Source organism: Vidua macroura, chromosome Z, assembly GCF_024509145.1.
Source record: "Vidua macroura isolate BioBank_ID:100142 chromosome Z, ASM2450914v1, whole genome shotgun sequence".
NCBI classification, from domain to species: domain Eukaryota; kingdom Metazoa; phylum Chordata; class Aves; order Passeriformes; family Viduidae; genus Vidua; species Vidua macroura.
In genome coordinates, this window is record NC_071611.1 from 8,667,011 (window position 1) to 8,683,647 (window position 16,637).

The 16,637-nt window shown below is 39.1% G+C and overlaps 1 long non-coding RNA gene across 1 annotated transcript in view; it reads right to left on the minus strand.

Annotated features, from left to right (window-relative positions):
• The window catches only part of LOC128821545 (uncharacterized), a 65,932-nt gene that overhangs the window by 32,713 nt on the left and 16,582 nt on the right, over positions 1 to 16,637 (minus strand). The window lies entirely within an intron of this gene.

Below are 16,637 nucleotides of genomic sequence, written 5' to 3' on the forward strand. Positions count from 1 at the left end.
CTATCAGAATTGAGGAGAAGAGCATTGTTTTCCGTATTCTTTGGGTGGATTTTTTGGCACTAATGTAGCCTGTGAGGCAGAAGCCAGCCCATGCCAAGTTCCTGCAAGGTTATCAGATTACATCAACAACATATTGGAAAGCAAGTATTCAACCTTACCAGCCTTGCTCTGGGTCACAGGAATAGGCTTGAAATAATGCATATGGAAAATCCTTTTTAGAGGTATGTTGGAGGGCAAAAATAAGCTTCAGCAAGCTATTATTGGAGACTTCTTGAACCATTTTTTTTATTTGTGGGCCAAATACTGCAGTAATTAAGCAGCAAAATGAAGGGAATGTGCTTTGCTTTTAGTGGAAATTAACATTGGTTTTCTCCAGGCATTCAATCACTTAACTCAGTTGTCTTTTTATATTATTCAAATGTGATACACATTAGTTAAACATAAGTGGTTGAAGAATCTTGTTGCAGAATGCCTCTTGAGAGAGAAGTATGTTATAAACATTTCTACTAATGGAATATTTATGTTAATGTAAATTAACTCCATAAGGGTGGCAAACCCTTTGAAAGGTGAATGTGATGTTCCTGCTGCACAGTGATGCTTTTACTATTTTGTTACTTTTACAGCACAAGTAGTAGTGTACAAGCTTCTGCTCTAGCCATCAAGGAATTTTCAAATGCAGATTTGGTGACCCTCAAGAATGCAGGCCTGTCACACAATGAAAATATAATGCAGAATCATGTCATGCTGTAGACAGGAAGGATGTTTTGCAGAAATAATTGAAAGAACTGTGATCTGAGAAAAAAAAATGCAAAATGAACTGAATCTGTAGGAGAGCAAAACAAAGAGCTACAGCTAGCAGGTAGCAGATTTACTGAGATTGATAGAGATAGTGATAATTTTGAAGTGATCAGTTGCCAAGAATATTAGGGATAAGAACCTAAGAAGGACAAGAAAGATTACAGTGATTGTCATCTCTGTTTCCTGTAATTCAAGATATGAGCAGTTCCTTAAAGGTATGAGGTCTGACAAAAGCTGAAGGGATGCGGGAGACTGGTAGCAGACCTTGCCTGGAAAGCATTTCCATTGTTACAGCTGAATTCAAGACCCAAACATTTTTCAGGGAGTGGAAACAATGGATTTGTAATCCCCTCTGAATAACCTGTCTGCAACATCTCAGCTTTTGTATTTTCATCTGTATATATACATAAACATATATGCATATGAACAAGCTGCACACCTGAACCGTGCCATGAGGGAGGGGGTGGGCACAAGAGCTTTAGAGATGGTGGAATGGAAGAAATGGTTCCACTATCCTTTGGAAGACAGTGCAGCAGGCAAGAGAGCCATGGCAGTTTTAAGTCTCCAGCACTCTCCCTCTGCTCTTGTGCATAAGAAAAGACAGAAGCCCCGGAGGTTTGGGAAGGGCAAAGTCCAGTGAAGTTATGCCCAGGGTCTCTGAGCACACAGGGATTTATCCAGCTGCCTGTTTTGAAGTTCCCTATCAATTCTAAGAACAGCCTGCTAAAACCACTTAGATTCTTCAGAGATTTTTTTTTGCTTGTTTTTGCTGTATGCAAATTTGTTATTAAAATTATTTATATTGCACAAATTGCTCTATCAACTGTGTTCTATTAATTCAGGAATTGCAGTGATAAGATCTAGTTCTTTCCAAAGAATTTGGTATGCTACATCTCCCAAATGGGATCAGATTACAAATACAGTTCAGCTCCCAGTTAGGCTCTTCATTGAAGTGGTTAGATTTTTGACAGCACTCAGTATCCAATGAGTCTGGTGTTCATTTTCAGGAATGGAAGCTGGTGAGCTCTTCTGAAAATGTAACCTTTTGTACTTAAGTATTTGTGTTTTGTCTCCTAATCCCATTTTCCATGAAGTTATGTGATATTTTTTCTATGTTATTTTCAGAGTTTGTTGCCTTGCTGAATAAACAAAACTAAATAGTTCTGCAAGAGTCCCACTGCATTTCTGTGCAATGGGATTTTCATATTTTTGTGATTATTTGTTCATAATTTTGTGATTTTCATTATATTTAAACCCCACGTGTTCATAAATAAGTACACAACAGAAACCACAAATACCATGATGAGTTATACAGCAGTGATAACTCCAAGTACAAATACTAAATTTAAAATATAAGTTGTTATTTGTATAGCCAATTAACATGAATGACTGATGAATCACAATAAATCCACAAACACATGCTGAATTGGGATTTTTGCACATGTAAATCCATTTGCCTTAACGCCTTGTTCCTTGGATAAATATGGCAGTTTTATGTGACTTACATCTTTCCAAGAACTACAGATGACTTTCTTGCAATGGAAATCAGTATGGTGGCCTAACCCACATTCAAGAATAATCTGGAAGAGAGGAATATTTAAAGATCCTCTCAGTTTCAGGTGTTATGGAAGCTGTTAGCTTCCAATTACTGATGAATACCTGTGAATACTTTAAAAAAATGTACATCATATGGCCAGACTGGTACACTGGTGATGCCAGGTAAGTCCAAGATACCTCTAAATCATTGCCACCAGTGTCATGTTATCAAATAGTCTCGTTGTTGCCTTTCCACTCTATCTTCACCCTGGCAGCTCTGCTTCCAGTCTTCATGATGCACACCATGCCTCTGGCATTGATGCTGCACATCTGTCAGATTCTCCCTACACATTGATGCCATTTGTGAGATTCTCATTCTTGCACTTCCCAAAGACCTGCTTTCTATATTGTGCCAAAAAGGCACTCATTGCTGCATTAAATGTTCTAAGCAAGAAAAGCCACTCATGCTGTCTCTTGTTCCATTCTCCTTCCTCATGTCAGCTGTCTGACTTCTATGTGTCAAGTTGACTTCTGCAGTTTGGATGAAGAAGTAGCAACTCTTTTCCTTGCCACTGTAACATGTCTGGCATGTTCCAGAGTCTCGATTTTGATATAGGTAGTGATTAATAGTTTCAACAATTAATGAACAGCTACTGGTCTGTGTCAGATGTCTTAGTGGTCTTGGCAATAAGCATGGTCATCCTGCAAAATGAAGGTGAGCAACAAGCTGTGACTTCTTTTCTCTAAACTATTTTTTAAGTATTACTTCATCTTCCCATGCCACCCCCTTCATGTATTCACATACTCATTGCCTTCTTGGTCTGACTCTGAGCGCAGTGTCCCAGGGACTCTTTATGCTGGTATTTACTGCTACACACTACTAGCACAGTGTTCTTCTGTAGCTTGTGTCCTTGCAGTGTTCCTGACTGTGATGTTAATGGATTGCTATTCAGAAAATAATAATGGCAAAGGTGGCATGAGATGGAGAGGCGTGGAAGCATTATGCTGATCTTTATTCCCTGGAACTGGTGCCTGGTGTAATCAACAGAAAGGGGTGGGTGTGATACAGGTGGGACAGGGGTCTTCAGTGGCCCTGTTCTCAGCTGAGTTCTGCCTGTTTCATGTTTGTTGGAAGGATTTCATTCCTCAGGACGGACTGTCTGTCTGGCCCCTTTTACAAACACTCAGATCAGTTTCAGCACATGAAAAAAGCAAAGGTCTGGTTGCATGGATCTGGGGGAGAGGCAGCAGTGCATAGCTCCAGCAGAAAGCTAACCTTTCCTTCCACTGCTCTTCTGCCTTTCCCCCTCCTCCTGCTGAGCCCTGCAGAGAGATTAGCGATCAGACTGTAAATTCCCCAAGTACAGCAAGTAGTAAACCTCCCATCCCCTCCCTAAGAGGACTTGTATGCTGACAACAGCCTCATTCAATCTGACACCTGTTTCACTTTAAAACAGGCCCCTATAAATAGAGGGAATGTAACCCTAGGTGGCATTGCAAAATATTATGGAAAACATGGCTTACTACCCTGAGAAAAAGGGGGAGTAGAGAGAGTGGGGCGTGGGCAAAAAGACACTATCTACCATAAAAACCTGGCAGCTTCATGCAAGTGCTGTTGCTTTTAATTTAAATGCTCATTTCTTATTCTATTTTCAGATCCTCTCTGGGATTTTAGGAATGTTGAGACGTGCTGGTTATAAAGCCCTAAGTACAAAATGGTCACGGATGGCTGGAATGAGGCATGTTCTAATGGAAACAAATCACTTGTCAGTAAGCAGCCTTCAAACTTTTGAACAAAAGCTCAAAAGGGTCAGGGAAAAGACATTGTTGATTTAAAATGGCTGGATGCAGGTCATCAGGAAGGCATAGGCTTCAATATTGTTGAGGTAGCTCTTCAGTTCTGTGAGTTTTAAACAAGGGTAAATACTTTGATGGCAACCACAAATGGAATGAGGAACTTAAATTAAACAGAAAGCTCACACATTATAAAATGAAGTGTGCATAATACCAAAATGTAAAGCACGTACACCACCGCAAAACAGCCGCAGAATGGAGCTCAGGTGTGGGAACCACATTAAGGTATATAGACATGACTGTTTGTGAGGAAGACTATGCTGTATCTACTGAAATTTAGAAGGGTGACTAGCATTCCTGTAAGTGTCTGTGATTCATTTTAGTTAGTTAAAATATTGATATTTTAGTTAGTTAAAATAGTATTAGCTTAGCCTTATACTGATTTGATGATAAATCCAAATACCAGTTATTCACCTTTCCATAAGTTTTAACTCTAAGTGAAATTCTTCAATGCAGTAGTTAATCTTTTTATATTTGCTTGCAAAACCCATAATGAGGTTCATGATCCCTAGGACAACTATAATGAGGGATCAGCTCTTCTTTTTCCTGTGTAATATTTTGTGTTGCTCCATGAAATAAAAAAGGTTAGTGTATAATAAATTGTTTAAGGTGAACGACTTACAGTCCTAGTGGAATATCACACTGAATCTCCTAATTCTACTGTAGCTTGGTTTCATAAGAAAATTATGCTTACGCAATCTTTTTTTATGATCAGTCTGTCTGTCTGCTATTTGCCCTCACAAGCAGCTTCTGAACTTGTTCAGTCTTCAGCTGAATTTGAAGTATGTGTGCAATAATTATATTTTGACTAAATATGTAGAAACTGCTTTCTCTCTAGAAGAGAGGCAGTACCTCTGCAGAAGGGAAGGTAAATAAAGAAATTGTCAGCAGTCAACATGGGGCTCCATGGTACAGTACACACAGTTTTGTGCATAAAGGAACACAGTGAGGACTGATAAGGCAGGTTTGTGCACAGGTGACTAGGGAAAGAAATCTGAAGGGACAAAGGTTTGACCTCCATTAGTAACCAGGTTTCATTTCAGTGTTCATGGAATCATTTCATTTTCATATGGAAAACAGCAGCAGGAAAAAAGGGAATGACTCTGTTAAAAAAAAAAAAAAAAGGCATCTGTGAGCTTCAAAGTGCAGGACTGTCTTTTGGTGTTTCTGAGGTTTACTCTGCTAGTAAACATTATTCTGCTTTCAGAGGGAAGAATCTGAGACACTTTCTTCACAGAGTTTAGAGCTGACAAAGGCACCAAATGACTCAGTGTCAACCAGGTACAGCATATAGACGTTTAGGTAGCTTAGAATCATTTAATCATTTAGGCTGGAAAAGACCCTTAAGAGTATCAAGCCCAAACACAGCCCTAACACTGCTAAGCCCACCAGTAGATCATACCCCTAAGCACCACATCTACACATCTTTTAAATACCTCCAGGGATGGTGGTGATTAGCCACTTCCTAGACAGCCAGTTCCAACTTTGGTAGCCCTTTTGCTGAATACATTTTCCCCCATATCCAATCCCTCCCCAAACTGAGGTGCAAGTTGAAGCTGTTTACTCTCAGCCTGCCACTTAAAATCTGTGAAAGAGGCCGACCCCCACCTTGCCACAACCTCTTTTTAGGCAGATGTAGACAGCATAAAGTCTCCCCTGAGCCTCCTTTCCTCCAGCTAAACAATAGAGCTCTCTCAGCTCACAGAACTTGTGTTGCAGACTCTTCACAACTCAACTGTCCTTCTGGACAATCTTCAGCATCTCAATGTCCTTTTTGTAGTGAGTGGTCCAAAGCTGAACACAGGATTCAAGGTGTGGCCTCATCAGTGTTGAGTGTAAGAGGACAATCCCTGCCAATGTGGCCAGCAGCTTACACACATCTTCACTCACCATACATCTAGCCATGCCAAATATTCTCCTTCCCAAAGGCCCTGGAGCTCATCATTGCTCCCCATTCCTGCTTTGTATGTTGCTCTTCGGGTTCTTTAAATCTTCATCTGTTGCTATTGCAAGAGGAGAGCCTTGCCTATTCAAGCCCAGCAATCTCTTGCCATCCACAAAGGCTGTTTGTGTTGCCATGACAAGGAAAACATCTTCCAAATGCCACTGGTTGTTTCTGCCAGAAATGAGGCCATGCTGCTGAAGAAGGATTGCAAAGTAGCCTGCAGAGAGGTCCAGGTGGTGTGGCCCAAAGCAGCCTGATACCTGAGCTGGCTTTGTTTGAAGTTAACTTGGGGTTGTCCATAGTATCCTACTCTGTTCACCTGCCTTAAATATGGCAGCTGATAGTTAATGCTTTTTCATACTGCTCTTCTTTCCTGACCTATCCGTCATGTGAAGGACACTCTGAGACCATGGAGAGGAGTAATCATGGGAGACACTCCATGTTTTTTCTTCAGATGCTGCCTTGCCTGGATGAAATCTTATTGACAGCTTGGGTTTCTCAGCATCAATGCAGATGGGTTTGCAAACAACTTATATTTGCATTAGAAATGGCATTACCCTTACCTACAGAACACTGCTTCAGTCCTACTGCAGCAATGAAGCTCTGTGTTGAAGCCCAGTGATCCATTGTAGACTATTCTGGGTTCTGGGGTAAAGGAGGCATGAGGCAAGGACTAGACTTGCTTCCAGTACTGTGATTAATTTGTATATAGGAGTGCAGCAGTACTGGGAAAATGCTAAAGGCTGGGGTGGGAGGAAAGGCAGATGTACTACTGCAAATTGCTGCTGTGTCTCCCAGCAGGACAAGCAGATTTCTCTTTGCCCAAATAAATTTCAGATAGGATAAAACACTTTTAGAAAACGTAAGCCTTGATACTATATTCATTTCTGGGACAGAATTATGCCTGCTGCTCATGTGAATTGAATTTAATGTACTTGCGCACGCACACACACAGAGTTTTTGGGTTTTATCACATGGCTGCCAAAAATAACACTGAAACATGTAAGTTAAGCATGCTGTTAAAACACAATGGCACTTCATTACTGTTGAGGGCAGCTCAGGTTTCCTTCTGAGCATATCACCAGCAGGCAGTAATGGAGGAGTACAGAGGGCAAATGAAAAGAACAGTGCAACCTCATGGCATTTTATCCTAAATGTCAGGCACGGTCAGCCTTCCCTGGTGAGTTCCCCAGTGTATGGATTTAGCATCTTTAGGAATTATCTCTCATGGTGGTCAATTCAACATAGATGAGGTAATATCAAATTGTCTGATTTGACAACCCTCCTGGAGGGTTTTCTATCCAAACTACAGCAGTTGGCCTTACAAATAATTTCTTTTCAATCAGCAGAGTCTCTCTTTCCTCTGTAACTCTTACTATCTTATTTTCATAACTTGTTACTTCTCTGACTTTCAATTAACACTTCATTTACATTCTTTACTTAGACACTGTAGGTGTAACCATTTGAAGTTCTTCCCTAATGTGCTTTTAGTGCTGTCACTTCAATTAGGGGCTTGGTAATGACTAACCTCTGCTCCTGTACCTCTGTTGCTATGTCGCATAATGACTTCTCAGAAGTTCTGAATTTATGCAGGTCAGTTGATAATTTGGGGGTACATGGCAATATAGTGTCTAGAAAAAATCCATTTCTAATATGAAAAATCTTATGGGAGTGTTGTGTAATTTGAGGAATATATTAGCTCATTGACTACAAGTCTGTAGTGTGAGAATGGGCAAACATGATTATTATAACTAAAAAAAAGAAAAAATAAAGGCTGAATTTCTTAAGTAGTGTTCTCACAATACAACATCATAGTAGCTCCAGGTAGTGGTAGATGTTGCAAGGAAACCCTTCTGCTCTGGAATCCTGTCATCTACTAACACTCATACTACATGCTGGCACAGCACAACCTCTTCTCTGAGTTTCCTTGCTAAATGTGCCTCATGCGGTGCTGCTGTAGAAATTCTTGCTGCGCCATTTGCTCCATTCTGATCCATTCTAGCCTCTATGCCACCCAGCAACTGTCAACAGGTGAAGAAAATTTAAATCATATGAGGTCACTAGCAAGTTGATTTTTAGGAAGTTGATGGAAGAAAACACATTGACTAATATCTATAAATTGTGAGTGCATTTTCTGTTTAGAATATAAGGGGAGTTTCTGCACTGATAACAAGATACTTTTTTTTTAGCTCATTATGTAATGACAATTCAAGATGAGATCATGATAGCAAGACCACAGCAGTTACCAGGGAGGGTCCTGAAGCACTGAGTCGCTGGCATAATGAAGAGTGTTGTTATGAAATTGTTTTCAAAAATAATTCTGGAATTCTACCCTGCTTTTTGCTTATTTTAAGATTTGTATGCAATGTCTTGAATGTCTATGTCCTGAATTATGCTGCTAGCAGATCCCCCCAGCTGGTCTGTCCAGTAACTGTTGGCTAGTAGTATCATGTTTCTGTGTTAAAACTTTAAAAATAATTTAATGATAGCTATGTTTAGTGACATCATATTAGCACCCATATGACTTGACTCTCCCTTGCATTCTGCCTGAGACCATGCAACAGCTGCGTTGTACCCATGTATGTCACATCACTTCAGGCACAGTCAAATTTTTAGAAAGAGTGAATTACACTTTCACTGATTACTGCATCTCCCTCAGCTGTATAGGCTCTAGATTCACTACACAGATGCTTGAGCCTTCCTTAGTTTTCATAAACCTTTGAAGAAAAAGCATTAGAAATTTCCTAAAAGGAAGTTTGTACTGATTATTTTTAATAATATTATTCCTTTTAGGGTGGAAACCACAAATTTGGAGACAGAAGATTTCTTCTTAAAATACTGTAAGGTCTTTATTGTCACTTAAGTGCTCCAGGGCAATATTAATAGTTTTTTTCTATTAAGGAAGAGTAGTGCTTTCAAAATAATAGTTGAAAGATACTGATCTTCCTATTAATAAAAAGAAGAGCTGATAATGCAACCTCTGTGATCAATCCTGTGCTGTGGTCTGTGTCCTCAGAAGGATGAGCAGCAGCCAGGCTTCTAGGAAGACTGTGTGGTCTGCCACAGGTGGCTGCTGGCCACTTTTCCCATCTTGTTATAGAATTCATTCTGGTTAATAATTTGGTTAAAAACTATTTAAGTAGAACAGCCTGACATAGCTTGTCAGATACAGTATTGTGTCTGGAAGCCAAAAGATGCATTTGCTCCCAGTTTTCTGTCATGTTTTGTAACAGTAGGCGAATTGCCCATGCCTCCACTCAAAACAAATCCATTGTTAGTCCTACTTGCTAGACAGACAAATTGCTTTGAGAAGAGGCTCTATTTCAGGGTGGCTTCTACAATGTCCACACAGGCCACGGCCAAGACAGGAACCCCTATAGTGTATGAGTATCTGTAGCACGTGTCACTATTACAGAGCAAAATGAACCAATGTGCCCTTGAATGATGACTCCTCTGCTCTCTGTAACTTTCAATAGGTTTGGGAGGTGGCTCAGTAAAAGCAGTTTTCATAGAAGAAATCAGGTCTTCAGAGGAGAGAGAGGGAAATGAGAGGGACAAGAAGATTGATGCTGTTGCCTGAGTTAAGAGGATGAAATATGATGAGATGTGGGATGTGGGGCAGAGCCTGGTTTGAGAGAAAAGGCACAGTGTTTGCAATTGACTAAACATACAGCACCAAATCTGTGAAGTGGCTCAAATAAAGGTACCAAATGTTTTGCCTGTCCTACAGTCCCATGGCAATTTCAAGCACAGTTATCTGGACTGAGCTACCAGGGCTTAAGTATCATCATGTGTGGGGGCTTTTCACTCTCCCCAGTTTGTGACTGACCATGAACAGAGGTGATTTCTTCTCTTGATGGAATTGAACAATCCATACCTTGATCCCAAGCCTCATAGTAGAAGACTGGAAAGCAGATGATGAATCTGTTTTTCCTCTTGTTTACTGAGTTGTAAATGTAAAGAAAGTTCAGCTGCAAGTGGAGAAGGAATAAGGTTAAGCAAGAAGAAAAGCTGGGCAACTTCATGGGGTCACTTGTTCAGTTGTTTTTAAAAATGTGAAGAAGATTCAAGAGAAGAGTGAAGAAAATATTTGAATAACATTAGCACTTTATTTCATAGCTACCTTGTTCTCTTGTTGATCCTTCACTAGAAGTAGAACTTGGGGAACTGATGGAGTTCAGTTCAGAAAGTTGCAATGAAAACCATTAATGGGATGCTGTCATTTGCTTTACTAGGAAAGTGGTTGTGGCTGATGTATAGAGAGTGCTCTAAGAGGACCCGTTAGCATTATAGATGGAAATGAAATACTAAATAACCTTATTATTAAATTGCCAGATGAAACAGAAACTAAGGTATGCCATATATTAGAAGGTATAGAGGTCAGGATTTAGTCACATTTATTAACTTCAACAGAATCCCTTCATTACATACCTTGATTTTTAAAGGCAATGTTTCCAAAAAAGTAGGTCAAAAAAAAGATACTTCTATTGCACTTCATAATGGTGATATAAGGCATCAAAGTTAGCACAAGGCACTAGAGAAAAAAGATTAGATGTGTCCAAACAAACTGAAGCAGGCATTTGAGTTCCATAAAGCAAATGGACACTGCTGGCATTTCCCTGCATTTATCAATTCTAGCCCTCTGACAGATACTACATGAGTAATTTCACACAATAAGAAAAATCAGATACTTTAGCTACTTCACTCATTCACCTGATTTGCCTGTGCAGCTGTAGCTACCTTGCCAGTTGGCTGAGCAGCAATTCTAGGTAAGAAACACTCAGAGCAGAAACTCTTAAAATGTGGCAGCGTGTGTGAAAAAGAGCAAAAGACTGACTTTCTGTAGCTGCACTGTCCAAGCAAGTGTTGTTTCATGGCTTTAGTGGATCACCTACAGACTTCTTCCCTCATATTTGAAGACAGGTTACTTAATTAAATAGGATACTATGGATTGTGACTGTATCCAAAAGCAACATAAATGCACTGCAGATTGGTTTTGCTGTTTCAGAAAGCATGTTCACATACACAGTCTTGAAAGAAGGTGGGAGCGAAGCCAATGTAGAATTAACCACACTGAATAACTTGCACATTTTCAATGAAGTCTTTCATGTATTCTCTGCTTTTCAAAAGTGAACAAGGGCCAAAACCAGCCACATCACTTGGATTTGTTATAATGAACTCCTGCTTCTCTGCAGTCTGAATCTAAGCCACTATCCTACACTTACCACATCATAAGAAACCACTAACCCTAACCATGAGACCAGTACATTCATGTCTCTACAATGTGTTCGTTACACTCATATTAATAAATGAATATAATGTTACAATGCCTGTGCCATTAAACAACACCTGTTCCATACAATGGAAACAAGGCACTCCGTCATTAAATATATTATCTTCTTAACAAAGAACTGCACAACTGTTTGGCTAGAACTGTGAAGCAAATGGTCTATTTACATATGAAAAGAAATTTGTGTACATTTGATGAATGACAGATTAATTGCTATATATGGCAAGGAAAATGGAAGTAAAATATTTTGTATACTCATTACTGCTATTGGAAAGGCCTTGATGTAGCTGTGAATGTACCTTTCTTGACCACTTCAGCTAGGCAAAGCTTACATGGGCTGCTGGCAGCATCACAAGAATAAGCTTTAATTCTCAGAATCTTAACCAGGAAAGTTCGGGTCCAATGTGTTCAAATCATCCACTACAAACACACATAAAATGGGTTTTGTCCACTTGATTTCACAGCTCTGAGATGTGGGTCTTCTACCACTGCACTTAAAAGTCTGGTCTGGATTTAAATGAATTCCTGAGTGTGATAATTTTTTTCCTTTTTATTTAGTGAACATTCTTCTTTTTTCTTATTATTCTCACTATACCTTTTAAACCACTCACAACTTTGGGTCTTGGCCTGAGGTAAGCAACCCCAGCCCAAACCTCTGTGATAGCAGTGGTGGAAAGGTTAAAGGGGTAGAGCACCCCAAACTGGGTTCTACACCTTCATCAACAAGCAGCAGGATAGAGAAAGAGATGTGATCAAAGGCTTTTAGACAAGATGCTAGATAAAGACAAGGGAAAATGATAATTTTCTACTTCAGTCACCTCTGCTACACAAACACATGCATGCGCATACACAAATGGGATGAGACTTTTCATTGCAAATTTCCCTTGAAATTGCTGCTGTCAGCAGTTATCTGGAGCTAAATACTAGACACAAGAGTAAAGCTGCAATCCAAATCTTACTGACCTGGTAGGAGGGGAAGATGGCAGCTTTGGTGCAATGCATCAGTGAAAATGCGAGAAATAGCAGGTGAAGAGAAGGACCTAGATGGCTGGGGAAGAACAGTAGGTTCTTGATTTAGGAATATCCATGTTTAGAAGTGTTGATCTGATATGCAGAAATACTAAACCCTCAGAGCAGAAACTGATGGAAGTGAGAATTATATTTGGCAAATATAGAGTGCTCTTGAGTACTGAGAATTGGAGCTGGCAACTCTAACTGGTCACACAAATTAGCTTACAGTACAGACAAATTTAACTTTTTTCTCACTGAAACTCATCTTTTTGTGAATCTAAAAATGCTACTAATGACATCCCACTTTTAGTAAATGTATTCAGGTTTATTTAAAGGGAAAATAAAAGCCAAAACAGGAAACAATGTGAACATATTATGATGTAGAAGCCAGATAAAAGCCTGAGAAAAAGAAAATTTCTCTTTTGCTTGTAGGGTTTGAAAAGCATGCAGCAAACGACACCTGAGATCTCATGCTGAATGAGTAGGACAAACATAAGTATTGAGTAACTGCCCATTCACTGAAAGAAGGCAAGGTTCCAGCAGAATATCTGACTGTGTTTTATATTACTTACTTGTCTATAGGCATGAAGTGTGTAACTGAACTTGGCCAGGGGAACTGAGCTTGAAGAGCATGGTGGGGGGGCTCAATTAAGAGGCAGAGAAAAACCTTAATCCTGTTGCTTAATTTACACGGGTCCAAGGGCTTGATTTTGTGAGTCTAATTATTCTTTTCACAGTTTTCTTATCCAGTGCAGTTCATGGGTATGGAAAACAACGTGAACAATTTCTGAAAGACAGCTGGCACAGCTGGTTCCTCAGCACACATGACCACAAACTGAACCTCATACTGTCAGCTTAATCTTTGCTTTGGCTTGTTTATATTAGTAACCCATCAAAATGTGTCAGTGTGTATACCAACCTCTTCTTCCATAAACACTTTTTCCCTCTTGTAGCTGATTTTTATATGCACAGCATACTGCAAGTTGCATAAATATCAAGCTCCTTGTGGTACATAAGCATACCCAGGAAATAGTGATTGCCTGGTAAAGCATTTTAGGCTGGCAGCTTGGGAACTCTGTAATGAGATCTTGCACAATGTTTGTTCACTCTTAGAAGATCAGAACGTTCCTTGCCAAACCCTCAACCTTTAAGTGGAAATAGGACATATTGCCCTTCCAAGAAGATATGGATAGGCTGGCACAACTCTTCTGACATGGGCAGAGGCAAAGAGACCTAAAAGAAGCAGATATTTTCATCTAATAAGATGTTTATCCACAATTTTACTCTTCTTACTGATTCTTGCCAGGAGGTTTGTGCATCTGTGTTTTGGAACATAATGCATAGCAACCATGTGTGGTAAAGCAAGAAGAACTACCATGATTAGAGCTTTCATACCTGTTGAATAGAACTACAGCTCATAATGTGATTTGATCTATTTTCAGTTCCTCACATTATTTTTAACAAAGTACAGTTTCTCACAATCACAATGACAAATCTAATATTTTAAAACACGGCATTTTATCAAAAAATAGGAACTGTAGTGTACCAGACAAATGCCCTAAATATGAGAAACTACTGCACTGACTTATTTTTTTATATTTTTTTTCTGGTGTTTTATTTCTATCTCCATTTATCTTTTCAAGAATATTGACAGTGGATAAAGCTGGTAATGGAACAAAAGAGCAGCTATTCTTCCTTCTTAGATTATCCCCAAATTCTGATCATCACATGATTTGTTGGAGCAAGTGACCCTAGCAAAAGAAACAGGCAAAAGAAAGACTTTTTTGAAACAATAATAGAAAAAGTAATTTTTCAAACTGTCAAATGATAAATTGGCCCATTGGATTTTTCAGAAGTGCCTCAGGTCCATTTTGGAACAATCAAGTATTAGTATATGGCCATGGATTAAGTAATGTTACATAGTGTTGAGATTAGTATCAGATTCAGTATACTATGTAAACTAAACTCCCATTGTCATTTATGTACAATTGTCACTGTCAAGAATAATAATAATTTGAAAGAAGGAAATATTCAGTAATTGGTTTAACTTTAAATGAGATCCATTGCCAGAAAAAGTTACCAGGATAATACAGTTTCTCCTGAAAATATTATTTTTTTTTCTACCCTCAGTTAAACAAACTTTGTGGACTTAGTGAAAATATGTGGTTTTATTCAGTGGAAAAAGGGTTGGGTATATTGTTTAACAATAGAAAATGTTGTGTTTATTTCTTTAGGTCAATGCAGAGATGCAGTATCACAAAGTAAGCAAATTCTTGTTGCTTTCTGGCACCTTCAGCCAGTTTTGCCTTAAGCACACAGTTATTAGGAGGTGATAAGGTAACTGTTAGTAAACAAATGAACAAAGGACGTTAATCCTAAAATATGCCAAGGAGGCCAGCTAGAGCACAGAAGAGGCATTTTTGTCCTACTTCTACTTAGGCAAGTCAAAACTGAAATCCCAAGATTTACATGGTGTAATATCAGATATGCTCAATGCATAGCATGGCCATAGTGCAGTAAGACAGCAGATGTTATGACAGACAGCCTTCAGCTAAGGTTGTCAGAAATTTATGTGGCATCAAAGCATCCCCATCTCACCAGATGTCCTACTCCATGAGCCAGATAGGCACCTACAAGCTGGCTCCCTGGCTGGCTTTTTCTCTGGGACCTCAAGCAAAGGACAAAGCTGATTAGCTTGAGATCCAAGCAGAATACAGGACTAAGCAGAACTGATAAATTAAACTCATTTACATTCTTTCTGTAAAGATTCTTTCTTGAAAAGAAAAAGTTTCAGATGTGTCGTCTACTCCAGTCATATTATTACACATTCCCCCCCCCTTCTTCCCCCCCGCCCCAGTTTAGGCTTTCTGTTGAAGAAGAGGTATGTAGCTGGAAAAAGCTAGATCTAGACTTTGAATTACAGTGCATAATGTTGCTTTCACAAGCAATAAAGACCAGGCACACCAAATTTGGAATGGAAATGACAGCGTGTTTCAACCTCTTATGACTCTTACCCAGCAACAGCCCACTTACAAGGCTGGCAGAAGGGAACACAGAGGATGACTGCTTTAGAGCAGCATGCACGTGTCTGTCATTCGTAGAAAGTTATGTATCTTCTGTGGCATTGTCATGTACTATATTTTTCATTCTTTCTCCCCTATCATTTTTCTACTTGAAAAGGCAGATGACTTCATTTTTTACATTGGACAGACACAGTTTATTTTCCCTTCCTGTTTCTCAAGGTTATTTAAATAAGATTCTAGTGATTTTAACAGACATGAGAGATGTGATATTGAAAACCCTGACAATGAAGTCCTGCATTAGCTTCATTTGTGAAATGATGACACAACAGTGTTTTACACAGGCTGCAGCCAGCCGACCTTCTGAACAGGTCAAGGTCAGGTTCTACGCATTTGAAACTAATTCAGTTTTTCTTGTTTATTTCCTTTTGAACTCTCTTCTAAAGCTGTTTCATGGTTTTGATGCTAATGATGATAATGATGGCACTATTTGTATTACCCTGATACCACAAGCATGTCTTGGTAAGGGCATATGTTGTACTCTAGCAATTAAAATGCCGGTCGCTAATGACCAAAGATAACCTAGTGCACTAGCTAGTACTTTTAAAAGTATGTGTTAATTAGATTAATGAGATCATTTCCCAAAATGCCGCCACAAATAAAATTCATAAAAACATATGAATTTCCTTAGCCTCCCCATGTACTTATGCACAGATATGCACTTTTGTATTCATACAGTTCCTAGTGATGTGGTGATTCTTCCAGAGGGCACAGTGGTGGGATAATTGCTTAGATATCTATTTTCAGTTCCAGTAAATGACAGTCTGTTTCTTTAAGTGTGGCAAGTAAACAGCTTTGAAAGATTTTTATCTACATTAAAAAAAATTTATTAGCTTTTTCAACTAAGGAATTAAAAATCCTGACTCTTTTAATGCCAGTTTCAAAAAGGCTAGGAAAGCTGCAAATAGTATGTGCTGTAATTCTGTGCCATGGCAGAAACAATCAGAAGAGTAAAGAGTAATGATTTAACATTTAATCAGAAGCATTGTACTTTGTTGTGTTCTCATTGTAGCTGCAGGAAAAGATGCTGTAACAGATCTTTAAATAGAAAACCTGAGGCTAAATTCTACTTCATCCATCAAAAGCAGCTGCTAGGAGATGACCTAATTTTAGTGGCTTATCA